Genomic DNA, 15308 nt, shown 5'->3' on the forward strand with positions numbered 1-15308 from the left:
TCCCAGTTTAGGTCACCTAGTAGCACGAACTCAGAAGATAGATGGGGGGCAATCAATTCACATATGGTATCGAGGGCACAGCTGGGGGCAGAGGGAGGTCTATAGCAAGCGGCAACAGTGAGAGACTTGTTTCTGGAAAGGGGAATTTTTAGAAGTAGAAGCTCAAATTGTTTGGGTACAGACTTAGCCTGCAGAGTTCTGTATTACTATCTATCTTTGCAGTAGATTGCAACACCACCCCCTTTGACAGTTCTATCTTTGCGGAAAAAGTTCTAGTTAGCGATGGAGATTTCAGGGTTTTTGGTGGTTTTCCTAAGCCAGGATTCAGACACGGCTAAGACATCTGGGTTGGCAGAGTGTGCTAAAGCAGTGAGTAAAACAAACTTAGGGAGTAGGCTTCTAATGTTAACATGCATGAAACCAAGGCTTTTACGTTTACAGAAGTCAACAAATGAGAGCACTTGGGGGGTGGGAGTGGAGCTAGGCACTGCAGGACCTGGATTAACCTCCACATCACCAGAGGAACAGAGGAGAAGTAGGATAAGGGTACGGCTAAAGGCTACACAAACTGGCCGTCTAGCACGTTCGGAACAGAGAGTAAAAGGAGCAGGTTTCTGGGCACGATAGCATAGATTCAAGGCATAGTGTACAGACAAAGGTAAGGTAGGATGTGAGTACATTGGAGGTAAACCTAGGCATTGAGTAATGATGAGAGAGATATAGTCTCTAGAGACGTTTAAACCAGGTGATGTCATCGCACATGTTGGAGGTGGAACAACATGGTTGGTTAAGGCATATTGAGCAGGGCAAGAGGCTCTACAGTGAAATAAGACAGTAATCACTAACCAGGACAGTAATGGATGAGGCATATTGATATTAGAGAGAGGCATGCGTAAACAAGTGAACATATGAGTGGTTGGGCTGGCTGGGGACACGGCGATTCAGACTGTTAGCAGGCCGATGCTAACAAGCTAACTGTTAGTAGGCCGGGTTAGCAAGCAAGCAGTTAGCAGGGGCTAGCAGTTACAGACCGGGCAGGCAAGCTAGCAGTTAGCAGGCCGGGGCCGGCAAGCCAGCAGTTAGTAGACCGGGGTAAGCTAGCAGTTAGCAGCCCGGGTTAGCAAGCAAGCAGATAGCAGGGACTAGAAAGTTAACCTTTGGGGGACGTCGCGATGGGGGTAGTTATGTTTTTGCCTCTTCGTGCGGTGACGTCGATAGACCAGTCGTGGAATTAGTAGGGTTCCAAGTAGCTCTAGGTAGCTAGCAGGCCTAGCTGGTTAGCATAATGGGCCTTCAGTGGGCGTCGCGCTTGAGGGGCCTGTTGGAGTCCTCGGGCAGATTATGTCGCTATTCCAGTGGTAGGGGATCTGCGGGGTTCCATGCCCCGTACCGGCTGTAGAAGGGGTTCGGATATTGTAGCCCAGGAGTATGCTTCGGTGGTAGCACAGGAGCCCTGGCTGGGCTAGCTTCAAGCTAATTGGTGCTTGCTCTGGGATGGAAACGCTAGCCAGGAGTAGTCATCCGGGATTGCCGTTAGATAGTTGTGAAGATCCAGATGAAAATGTTCAGTTTGCGGTAGGAATCCGGGGATAAAAATAATAGGTCCGTTATGCTCTGGTTAGAGTCACGTTGTTCGAACTGGCGAGAGCTTTCCGAGCTGAAGGTTAGCTGATGACCACTGGCAATGGTTTGCTGACTGATAGCTGGTAGTTAGCTGGCTAGCTTCAGTTGAGGGATTCCAGATCCGAAGTAAATATAAATACTTTAGAAAAAAAAGAAGATCCACGCTACATTGGGTGAGGCGGGTTGCAGGGGAGTATTTAGATGTTGAGGTTTAGCAACAAAAAATACTTTAAAAAAAGATGTAAAACGATATATACAAGGGACACAACAGGACAAAGACGTCTGACTGCTACGCCATCTTGGATTCTTCAAATGGCTATTATAATAATGTTCATGGTGTCCAGGTCAGGGTAAACAAAACATTTCTTTATTAAAACTATCAGAAAGATTGTTGGTACTTATTTATTTTGATCCAAAGCCATGAATGAGTGAGTCACTTAGCTTTGTGTCATCAACCTGATAACCTCCAAAATATTGTTATATATTATTTTGCTTTCAAAAAAACAATAGAGAGTGATTGTAATCTGAATAAAGGCCCAAATAAAATGTGTAAAGGCCAAAACATTTATTTCTATTTTTAGAGGGAGAGAAACGCTGGGCCAATTGTGCCCAAAATATAGCCCTGCTAATAGCCATAATGGCGCTATACAACGTGACCTTGTGTTTTAAAGAATATTTTCCAGTAAGCAACAATTAGTTTATCTTCATTAGACAACTTTGTTCCAATATTATATGCAGACAATTACATTGATGGAAGCAGCATTCTTTCCGCAATATGAAGCTGATCCACCCCTAAGAAAAAAAAGGAAAAAAAACTTTGTTCCAATATTTCTGTAATTCAGTGATATTTATTCTCATAGTGATTCATTATGAATCCATAGCTAAATAAACATCAGCATTTTGAAAGAGTATTTTTATCATTATTTTATTAACAAAAGCATAAAGATGTTGATGAAGAAATACTGTACTGCTGTTTTGAGTTAGAAATGTAACACTTCAGAGTACTTAAGCATTCATTGCCGGTAGGGGGATGTTCACACCTACAGTAGCCATAAAGAGTCTATTGTCCTGCTAATCGGGATACAAGTGTTTGAAAACCTGTTTTTAAAAACCCACCAGCTGTCCATCACTACTGTAAATAAAACACAGCATCTTGTTTACATTATTTCTTACATTGTTAGCCCAGAAAATCTCCAGTGTTATTACATACAGCTGGGAAGAACTATTGGAAAATAAAAGCGATGTCAATTTACGACCAGGAATACGTCTTTCCCGAAGCAGACCTCCACCCTGGACATGCAATCTTATCCCAGAGGCCTTCCCAAAACAGCGCAGTCACCACAGGAGAGGCAGACAGAGCGGCCTACTGGTCAGACTCAAGGCGAGCACACCATCCACCACTTCAGAGTATTTTACTCGCCAATGTCCAATCTCTAGATAACAAGGTGGACGAAATTAGGGCACGAGTTGCCTTCCAGAGGGACATCAAAGATTGTAACGTTCTCTGTTTCATGGAAACATGGCTCACTCGGGATATGTTGTCAGAGTCGGTACAGCCACCCGGTTTCTTCACGCATCGCGCCAACAGAAACAAACATCTATTTTGTAAGAAGAAAGGCGGGCGTGTATGCCTTATGATAAACGACGATAAAGACTCATGATATAATCATAACAACATACTGGAACTCAAGTCCTTTTGTTCACCCAACCTAGAATTCCTTACAATCAAATGCCGACCGCATTATCTTCCAAGAGAATTCTCTTCGATTATAGTCACAGCCGTGTATAACCCCCCAAGCAGATCCCTTGTCGGCCCTGAAAGAACTTCACTGGACTCTATGTAAACTGGAAACCATAAATGCTGAAGCTGCATTTATTGTAGCTGGGGATTTTAACAAAGCTAACCTAAGAATGATACTTCCTAAATTCTATCAGCATATCGAATGCGTGACAGGGGCTGGTAGCTTTCTGGATCATTGCTAATCTAACTTCTGCGACTCACACAAAGCCCTCCCCCGCCCTGCCTTCAGCAAATCTGACCATGACTCCATTTTGTTGTTCCCAGCCTATAGACATGATCTAAAATGGGAAACGCCTGCGTTCAGGTCAATACAACACTGGTCTGTCCAATCAGATTCCACGCTCCAAGATTGCTTCGATCATGTTGACTGGGATATGTTCCGGATAGCTTCAGACAATAACATTGATGTATACGCTGACTCGGTGAGCGAGTTTATTAGCAAGTGCATCTGATATTCTTCTCTGCAGATCCTCTCAAGCTCTGTCAGGTTGGATGGGGAGCATCGCTGCACAGCTATTTTCAGGTCTCTCCATTGATGTTCGGTAGCGTTCATGTCCGGGTTCTGGCTGGGTCACTCAAGGACATTCAGAGACTTGTCCTGAAGCCACTGCGTTGGTTTGGCTGTGTGCTTAGGGTCATTGTCCTGTTGGAAGGTGAACCTTCGCCCCATTCTGAGGTCCTGAGCTCTCTGGCGCAGGTTTTCAAGAATCTGTACTTTGCTCCATTCATCTTTCCCTTGATCCTGACTAGTACCCCAGTCACTGCCTCTGAAAAACATCCCCACAGCATGATGCTACCACCACAATGCTTCATTGTAGGGATAGTGCTAGGTTTCCTCCAGTTGTGTCGTTTGGCATTCAGGCCAAAGTGTTCAATCTTGGTTTCATCAGACCGGAGAATCTTGTTTCTCATGGTCTGAACGTCTTTAGGTGCCTTTTGGCAAACTCAAGCGGACTGTCATGTGCCTTTTACAGAGGAGTGGCTTCCGTCTGGCCAGTCTACCATTTAGGTCTGATTGGTAGAGTGCTGCAGAGATGGTTGTCCTTCTGGAAGGTTCCCTCATCTCCACAAAGGAACTCTAGAGCTCTGTCAGGGTGACCATTGGGTTCTTGGTCAGCTCCCTGACCAAGGCACTTCTGACCTGATTGCTCAGTTTGGCCAGGCGGCCAGCTCTAGGAAAAGTATTGGTGGTTCCAAACTTATTTCATTCAAGAATGATGGAGGCCACTGTTTTAAGGAACATTTTCGGTACCCTTTCCCAGATCTTTACCTTGACATCATCCTGTCTTGGAGCTCTACTGGCTTGGTTTTTACTCTGACATGCACTGTCAGCTGTGGGACCTTATATAGACAGGCCTATATAGACCTTTCCAAATCATGTCCAATCAATTGAATTTATCACGTGGACTCCAATCAAGTTGCAGAAACATCTCAAGCATGATCAATGGAAACAGAATACACCTGAGCTCAATTTCGAGTCTCATAGCAAAGGTTCTGAAATATTAAATAAGGTATTTCTTAAAACCTGTTTTCACTTTGTAATTATGGGGAATTTTGTGTAGATTGCTGAGGATCTTGTTTTATTTAATCCGTTTTAGAATGAGGCTGTAACGTAACAAAATGTTAATGGATCTGAATACTTTCCGAAGGCAAATATGTATTTCTGAGATTATATGAACATGACTGGGCATTCAAACATTTATTTATCTATTAATCATCATTAATAGTGTCTCCCTGGTCTTCATCACATTTTTGTTTAACATGTTTTGTGTCATCGGGAAAAGACTCCAACCCCTGATACAGTTTGGAAATCAACTTTTAGAGGTTTGTCAGACTCCCTTAAAATATTTTTAATCTGTAAAGCTTCTGGCTTGTCCAGTGTTTGCTGCACAGAGAGAATAAGGTGTTGCATCTGCAAAAGTTCATCTTAGCGCCACCACAGACTGGTCTTCCCTGATTGCCTGACCCTGCTGAGACCCCTGTCACCATCTGATCCTGCTAAGATGATGCATGACAAAGAATTACATTGGTGTACATTTATACATTATATTTTCCGGTAAATTAAGTCAATGGTTCATTAATTGAAATTACCATTATTCCCAGATCCCAGACTGTAGCTTTAAACTAATGTCATGTAGGCCTACCCATCAACTCAAAATGGAACTTTTATCATTCACTGGTTGGTATAATATACTGCAAAATTCACCTGACCTCCGTAGACTGGTTTTCCCTGGCTGTCTGACCCTGCAGGGACACCTGTCACCATCTGATCCTACTAAGACATGATGAGCATAGTATTGTGTAGTGTGTACTGACTGTGCACCATGACAGTGAAGTTTGTAGAGCTGTTTATGCCGTGTCAGTGTGAAACATAGGGAATTGGCTAGGGAGACTGACAGCTCAATAATGTTACATTGCTATACTGCCTCTAATAAAAAACTCACATTGTGCTGTTGGAAAACTTCATAATATCGGTCTTCAATTGTTTGGCTGCTAGTTTCATTGTTTGATTCAGGTCTAGTGTGATTGATGCAAAAATAACAGCTGAAGTTTGAGCTAACTAGGTACATCAACTGGCGAAGACTAGCCAAGTTAATATACTTCTTTTAAAACGGAACAAAACAAAGACTACAAAACCTTTCCATACACACAACAGCTATTAGATACTGCTACCTGACAGACACTGAGATAGTTAGAGCCTAGAGCAAAACTGGCTGTGGTAGCTACTAGCTAGCTACTTTAGCTAGTTCATTCACTTCAGACAAAACTTCAGTTGAGAGGGGATGAAACATTAGCTAACGTTACATGTCAGTTAGCTACACTACTGTCATGGAAATGTTCAGTCAATAATATTTCTCAAATACTGGAGCCGGTGAGTTCAAATCGACTTTATTACAAAGTAATATAAGCTGAGCTGGTTCATGAAGCAACTGACTTTCCAGTCTTGGCACACACTTTTTATACAGGTTTCATCCTTAAGTCACACACACAGTATGTCCTCTTTATGTTAATGATTAATCCCCTCTGGCATTTAGCCGCCATTATCTTTTTGCCTTGCACTAATTTTACCTTGGTTTCACATTAGAGCATAAATTATATTGGTGGTGTTACCATAGCAACAGTCAACATTAGGCCATAGCAATGGTTAAAAAATAAACAGACTTGCCCACTCCTAAGACAGGTGCATTTCTAATGGTGCCTAATGACCTAGACACACACAGAGAGTGCACTTATTGTGTGCATGTCTAAGCTGTATAATGTGCAAGCATGTACTGGAAAATTCCCAATATATTCCTCCTCTGGGGCTTACTAAGTCCCAAACCTTAAAGTTTGTTCCAGTACAAGTGAGAAGGAAAGCACCTTCTATGTTGCTAAGGAGACAATCTGCCTCCCTTTCACCTTATCAACCTTTGCTTCACTTTCTCATTCATACTGGGGAGTCGGGACCAAACATCTCCTTTCACATATAGCTAGAAGGAAGTAAAAGATCCCTCCTCAAGCCAAGTGTTCTTTAACATACAGTGTATGCATTTTTTTAGCACTGCCCGAGGTTCTCGGTTATGTAAAATATAAGAATAACAAAAACATAAAAAATAATAAACTAAACCTCATAAACCTTTAACGTTCTCAATATGACACAACATATGGCCCTCCCTCACAGACACCTCTCTAACAACTATTTGGTCATAAGTGAAAAAACCTGTTAAAGAATTAAGGGCATGGTCCATGGACTCTTGAAACTGGAAAACCCTATGTCACATGCATGTCTAGGCGAACAGATATTCAGAAGGTCTAACATCATTTATCATTCAGCAACTTTTACATTGAGTACATGGTTATATTCTGTTGTACTATGTGCACACTTTAAACACATTCCTTATCCCAACATAAGGGGCAGTCCCCCTTTTGGCACATGACACAGAAAATTGGGTCAGCATGATGAAAATGTCCAAGTTTCACATCATCTAGTTTGCACCATTTTCACAAACCTCAGACATTGCAGGTTCAGGTACTGTTAATATACCTGTCACGGGGGATTTGCTACACAGTATACAATTGTCCATTCTATGTTTTTGGGCTGGCCCACTTATACCAGCCATTTTTTGTTGCTTTTCTCAATTTTGGGTCAATGTTTGATTCTGGGGTATTTTCTTCATTGTGGCTACCCCAGTTTGTAACAGATGTCCAGATTTTCTGTAGCAACCCACTTGCTTGTGGTTTTGCCATTGTCTTAGTTGGTGTACTAGTGCTAGTGGGAGTTGTTTTTACCATTTCTTCTAGCTTTGCCGCTTTTGCTGTCAAGGCCATTCTACCGTTCTTCATCTGTCCTGGTTTCCACTGTCTGTTAGGAGGACCATGTGAGGGCAGAGAAGTCGATGGTAGGGAGTCTCCTTCCCATTCTCCTGACGTTATTTCTCCGTCCCCTTGGACAGTGCCTCCGTCAGGGATATCTGCCAGAGTAGGTATGTCATCAGGAGTAACAGGCATGTCACTCCTCTTTATCCCTGGACTCTGGATATTCAGGAGAGAGTGTCTGTTGGCTATTGGGAGATGCACCTTGGTCCTCTTCTCCTTCTGTTTCCTCCAGGCTCCTGCCTGGTGTATCAGCATCCTCTTCTTCCTCATGGCTCGATGGTCGCTCGCCGATCCCTTCCGGATCTCTGGTACAGTGGTTTAAATGGTACCATGTAGTGCTTCCTGTCACCTGGATGGCTGTTGGTGTTGCTAGGACCACTTCGTAGGGACCCTCTCACCTTGGCTTGTTCCACTTCCTCCGGAACACTCTGATGTAGACCTGGTCCCCTGGGATCACCGGACAGGGAACCTCTGGTCCTGGTTCAGATTTTCACCTTTTTTCTGTGAGGTTTTCAAACTCAGAGACTTATGGCCTCTGTTCTATGGTTACACCATACATAATCTTATTTCCATCTCTCATCACACAACAAAATGACATTCCAGCTGAAGCTGGTGGATTCCTTCACTTCAGCTGAGCTGCTTTTAGTCTCTCCACTTTCCCCTTCTGGTTCCTAAGAGATTGGTAGCATAATAATAAGTATTGGAAAGCAACGAAAAACACAAAACATAACAGTATTAGCAATGTAAGTTATGCATAATGACCAAAGACTGAGACCATGACAATTCCCACTCTATCTTCACCGGACTCTATACCGCCAGGATACTTTTCTGCTGGACACCACAAAAATGAAGGCCCTAAAAAGCCTCCTCATGCTTTCGACCAGTCTTCCCCTTTCCGGCCTCAGGTTCCGAGAGTTGTACCCAAGCTATGTCATTTCACTTTGTTCCCCATCTCCTTCATTGTCACCTGATAGGAAAGTGTGTATCCCTAATCAACGCTACATTCTCTTGAGGTAACTCAGCACTGCATATGCTTTCACATAAATTCCTTCAAAATATTATTTAGAATGCAATTACCTCTACATCTATCCTCTTTCATATGATGCATTAACCAATAAAGCAGCTAACCCAACTATGATGTTAAAATAGCTCCTAGACCCAACCCATCTGCATGTCTACAGTGGAATCTAGTCTCTCTCTTTGGCTCCGCTTCCTCTGTCATGTCTTCAAGATCACCCATTATGCAGCTGGACCTTTCTTCTCGTAAGAACTATGCATCCACCGAGGAAAGACATGACGATCTTCACCGCTGCAGGTGCTGTAAGGAGTACTGTGTGTGGACCAGAACAACGATGTCCCAACACCCCACGCCTGGTGTATCTTGATGTACACTCAAGCCCATGCCCTTGGTTATCTCTGGCTCCTTATGTGCTGCTTTCACCTGAGGACATACACACTGCAACACATGGGTCATTTCCTGACAACATAGACTCTCCTCCAATGGCAAGATCACTAATTTGTGATATTTAAATAACAGCCCCCCCTGTACTCCCATCGGTGTCCCAGTTACCAAGCCATGTGGCAGAGGTCTTCATAAACTGATATCCCAACAATGCTATTAAAATAACCCCTGCTACTACTAACATGGCCCATGCCTATGCCTCAATTACGGCCCCTACAGCAGCTGCCGTAAGAATAACTCCTGCATGTAATCTGTCAAGTGTGTCAAGAATATCCAACTTAACAAAAGTGTGAGCCACAGGTTTCTTGAAAGTTTACCATAATGTCTGAAATGCCACCACTATCTCTTTTACTCTCACCATGCTCTGGGTATGTGTAATTTTCAATTTAACTTCATTAACTCCCTATATTGTGCACAGTTGGCTGTCCTCCCTCTCTTATGAGCTATCTCCTGTAACAATATACAGTCTCTGGGAATGACACTTCTATATCACCACAACCTTAATTTATGAGCCCCCACAGGTCTTTACTGCAGTCACGTTCAATCCCACTTAACAGCCCTATGTAAACATTCTGTCTCAAACACCTCCTGCTACAGATACATTTGCACATATATCAAACCCATAACACACTAGTCACTACTCCTAATGCACTTCTTCAGTTCCAAACATACTAAAACATTCTCAAGTCAATTAGTCAATATACATCAGTCCCTCCTCTGGAACAATAATCACTCTTATGTTCCACGAAACCTAAAAACATATTGACTTGAAAAGGAAAGAGATTTTTTTTTTTGAATAAACAAATGTTTAATAACTTCACACCACTTAGTGATGCGACTAAAACTAGGGGGGAAAAATGGCCATCAGCATTTTAATGTTAAATCGCATCGATACATAGACATGGCTGGTTGATACTGTACAATTAATTGCATACAAGGCTCAAAGTCTGTGTTTTGCGATAACACCCAAGGATATGTTCTATGCCTTCTCCTTCGTCTTCATCCTTGGGTGTTATCGCAAAACAAAGACTTTGAGCCTTGTATGCAATTAATTGTACAGTATCAACCAGCCATGTCTATGTATCGATGCAATTTAACATTAAAATGCTGATGGCATCGTAAAACCAAAGAAAACTAAAAACTTCATGGTTGACCCAAGCTGTCATCCAGTTCTCTAACAAACAACCTCCCTGTCGGAGGACACTTAGAAATAAGGTTTCTGGAGCCTCCCTAGGTCAAATAAATTAATGGTACAATTTTGAATAGAGACTGGTGTTACTCATTCATTTAATAATTAAATTCCACCTGTATTTGATAATTTCTAGTGAGAATGATCAGGCCTCAGAAAGTCAGGATAGAGGGCATTCGACACCTATTAAAATATTTCCTCTCCCTTTTCTTTCCCTGACCTTCTGAAAACATTTAAATACCTTTCAAAACATTTCCATCCTTCTGCATACCAAATTTAAAACTCAATTGAAAAGACCCCATCTGAAATAAATCCCACAGTATTAACACCAGTTAATGAGTAACACCAGTCTCTATTCATAACTGGTATGTGTGTGTGTGTGTGTGTGTGTGTGTAAACCATATAACAAAAACAAACAAAAATGGTCAGGCCTTATTTAATTTGGCAACTCCTTTTTACCACTGAACCCGGATACTTTCATGCCTAACATTTGTTTGACTAACCCCTCTTCCAAGACCATAGCCTCAGGAAACATTTCAAAGAGAGAGAATGAAACCCCCTCCTCTACTGGAAAAGAAAGTGTACATTTCGTTAGCATTCACTATGCTACATCTTAATCAGCAATCCCAAAGTATTATTTACAAACCAAACATAATGGTAAATCCACTGTCCTTACTCCTGTGGCTGAAGAATCAGAATTAGTTGTGTAACATAGATAATTAAGATGTCTTATCTGCATAATATGCTTATGTGATATACTTGTTATTAGAATGTATCCCTTCAGACTCTGGTGTTGGCAGTTGCACTTCTTCCCTCGGCTGGGGCTCAGTCACCTGGGGCATTATATAAAGTGACATAGTTTAAAGTGACTAGTGATACATTTATTACATAAATGTTGAATTATTAAAGTGGCTAGAGATTAAGTCAGTATGTTGGCAGCAGCCACTCAATGTTAGTGAAGGCTGTTTAACAGTCTGAGTGCTATGAGGCGATAGTCATTTAGCTCAGTTACCTTAGCTTTCTTGGGAACTGGAACAATGGTGTCCCTCTTGAAGCATGTGGGAACAGCAGACGGGGATAAGGATTGATTGAATATGTACGTAAACACACCAGCCAGCTGGTCTGCGCGTACTCGGAGGACGCGGCTAGGGATGCCGTCTGGGCTGGCAGCCTTGCGAGGGTTAACACATTTAAATGCTTTACTCACGTTGGCTGCAGTGAAGAAGAGTCTGCAGGTTTTGTTAGCGGACCGTGTCGTTGGCACTGTATATTGTCCTGAAAGCGAGTCCATTATTTTTTTTTTTGTAGTCCATGATTGACTGTAGACCCTGCCACATACCTCTCGTGTCTGAGCCGTTGAATTGTGACTCGACTTTGTCTCTATACTGACGCATAGCTTGTTTGATTGCCTTTCAGAGGGAATAGCTACATTGTTTGTATTCGGTCATGTTTCCGGTCACCTTGCCCTGATTTAAAAGCAGTGGTTTGTGCTTTCAGCTTTGCACGAATACGGCCATCAATCCACGGTTTCTGGTTGGAGAAGGTTTTAATAGTTGCTGTGGGTACAACATCGCCGATGCACTTGCTAATAAACTCGATCACCGAATCAGCGTATGTGGAACATATCCCAGTCCACGTGATCGAAGCAATCTTGAAGCGTGGAATCAGATTGGTCGGACCAGCATTGAACAGACCTGTGCACGGGCGTTTCCTGTATTAGTTTCTGTCTATAGGCTGGGAGCAACAAAATGGAGTCGTGGTCAGATTTTCCGAAAGGAGGGCGGGGCAGGACTTTGTATGTGTCGTGGAAGTTAGAGTAACAATGGTCCAGGATTTTTTCCGCCCGGGGAGCACATTCGATATGCTGATAAAATTTAGGGAGTCTTGTTTTCAGATTAGCCTTGTTAAAATCCCCAGCTACAATGAATGCTGCCTCAGAATATGTGGTTTCCAGTTTACATAGAGTCCAACGAAGTTAATTCAGGGCCATCGATGTGTCTGCTTGGGTGGGATATATACGGCTGTGATTATAATCGAAGAGAATTCTCTTGGTAGATAATGCGGTCGACATTTGATTGTAAGGAATTCTAGGTCAGGTGAACAAAAGGACTTGAGTTCCTGTATGTTGTTATGATTACACCATGTCTCGTTAATCATAAGGCATACCCCCCCGCCCTCCTTCTTACCAGAGAGATGTTTGTTTCTGTCGGCGCGATGCGTGAAGAAACCAGGTGGCTGTACCGACTCCGATAGCGTGTCTCGAGTGAGCCACGTTCCCGTGAAACAAAGAACGTTACAATCTCTATCCCTCTGGAAGGCAACCCTTGCTCGGATTTCGTCTACCTTCTTTTCAAGAGACTGGACGTTGGCGAGTAGTAAACTCAGGAGCTTTGCGTGATGTGCCCTTCTACAGAGCCTGACCAGAAGACCGCTTCTTCTGCCCCTCCTGCGGTACCGTTGTTTTGGGTCGCCAGCTGGGATCCGATCCATTGTCCTGGGTGGTGGACCAAACTGAGGATCCGCTTCGGGAAAGTCGTATTCCGTGTCGTAATGTTGGGAAGTTGACGTTGCTCATATATCCAATAGTTCCTCCCGGCTGTATGTAATAAAACTTAAGATTTCCTGCGGTAACAATGTAAGAAATAATACATAGAAAAACAAAATACTGCATAGTTTCCTGAGAACACGAACCATCTCAGTCGGTGCCGGACAACAACATCTGCTAACCATGTGTATGTGACAAATACATTTGATTTGATTTTGAATATGGCTGAAAAAAACTTGCTAAATAGATATTTTCTTAAATTAACTTCATGACAAGAAAATATGCACAATCGTTTGTCTCTACATTAACTAACATATTCCTCTCAATTGTAAATGTTTTGCTTGACTCGTTATGACGTTATAACTACATACATTTGCTTCCCCGTAATGTTTTGTCAGCCATCTTTGCTGAAGGACGGGTAGCCCGCGTTAAATTAGTCATTGGAACCACTCGATCTGATTGGTCATATAAAAACCTTGTGATCCAATTGCATAATGACTGCTATAACTCCCCCTTGTGGTGGTCTGGAGCAATGAAGCTGTGACGCTGGGTACCTCTAAGTCCGCGGTGTAAGCTCACAACTTTTAAAGGAGGAACTACTGTATATTCACGTCATCAAATAATTGATTATAACACACTGTTTTGCAATGAAGGTCTACAGTAGCTTCAACAGCACTCTGTAGGGTAGCATCATGGTGTAGGTGGAGGACAGCTAGCATCTGTCTGCCTCTGGGTACATTGACTTCATACAAAACCTTGGAGGCTCAAGGTTCTCACCCCCTTCCATAGACTTACACAGTAATAATGACAACTTCCGGAGGGCGTCCTGCTACCTGTCAGAGCTCTTGCAGCATGAACTGACATGTTGTCCACCCAAGCAAAGGATCAGATAATTAATATGCACTGCTCAAAAAAATAAAGGGAACACTTTATCAACACAAGGAAACTCCAAGTCAATCACACTTCTGTGAAATCAAACTGTCCACTTAGGAAGCAACACTGATTGACAATAAATGTAACATGCTGTTGTGCAAATGGAATAGACAACAGGTGGAACTTATAGGCAATTAGCAAGACACCACCCAATAAAGGAGTGGTTCTGCAGGGAGTGACCACAGACCACTTCTCAGTTCCTATGCTTCTTGGCTGATGTTTTGGTGACTTTTGAATGCTGGCGGTGTTTTCACTCTAGTGGTAGCATGAAACAGAGTCTACAACACACACAAGTGGCTCAGGTAGTGCAGCTCATCCAGGATGGCACATCAATGCGATGTGTCTGTAAGCGTAGTGTCCAGAGCATGGAGGCGCTACCAGGAGACAGGCCAGTACATCAGGAGACGTGGAGGAGGCCGTAGGAGGACAACAACCCAGCAGCAGGACCGCTACCTCCGCCTTTGTGCAAGGAGGAACAGGAGGAGCACTGCCCGAGCCCTGCAAAATGACCTCCAGCAGGCCACAAATGTGCATGTGTCTGCTCAAACGGTCAGAAACAGACTCCATGAGGGTGGTATGAGAGCCCGACATCCACAGGTGGGGGTTGTGCTTACAGCCCAACACCGTGCAGGACGTTTGGCATTTGCCAGAGAACACCAAGATTGGCAAATTCGCCACTGGTGCCCTGTGCTCTTCACAGATGAAAGCCGGTTCACACTGAGCATGTGACAGACGTGACAGAGTCTGGAGACGCCGTGGAGAACGTTCTGCTGCCTGCAACATCCTCCAGCATGACCGGTTTGACGGTGGGTCAGTCATGGTGTGGGGTGGCATTTCTTTGGTGGGCAGAAACCACAGCCCTGTGCGCAGCCCTCCATGTGCTCCCCAGAGGTAGCCTGACTGCCATTAGGTACCGAGATGAGATCCTCAGACCCCTTGTGAGACCATATGCTGGTGCAGTTGGCCCTGGGTTCCTCCTAATGCAAGACAATGCTAGACCTCATGTGGCTGGAGTGTGTTAGCAGTTCCTGCAAGAGGAAGGCATTGATACTATGGACTGCCCCGCCCGTTCCCCAGACCTGAATCAAATTGAGCACATCTGGGGCATCATGTCTCGCTCCATCCACCAACGCCACGTTGCACCACAGACTGTCCAGGAGTTGGCGGATGCTTTAGTCCAGGTCTGGGAGGAGTTCCCTCAGGAGACCATCCGCCACCTCATCAGGAGCATGCCCAGGCGTTGTAGGGAGGTCATACAGGCACGTGGAGGCCACACACACTACTGAGCCTCATTTTGACTTGTTTTAAGGACATTACATCAACGTTGGAACAGCCTGTAGTGTGGTTTTCCACTTTAATTTTGTGTGTGACTCCAAATCCAGACCTGCATGGGTTGATC

General features: G+C 43.6%; 1 protein-coding gene across 4 annotated transcripts in view; it reads left to right on the forward strand.

Annotated features, from left to right (window-relative positions):
- The window catches only part of LOC139409000 (zinc finger protein aebp2-like), a 68342-nt gene that overhangs the window by 26491 nt on the left and 26543 nt on the right, over positions 1-15308 (forward strand). The window lies entirely within an intron of this gene.

The sequence above is a fragment of the Oncorhynchus clarkii genome, chromosome 1 (genome assembly GCF_045791955.1).
Source record: "Oncorhynchus clarkii lewisi isolate Uvic-CL-2024 chromosome 1, UVic_Ocla_1.0, whole genome shotgun sequence".
NCBI classification, from domain to species: Eukaryota; Metazoa; Chordata; class Actinopteri; order Salmoniformes; family Salmonidae; genus Oncorhynchus; species Oncorhynchus clarkii.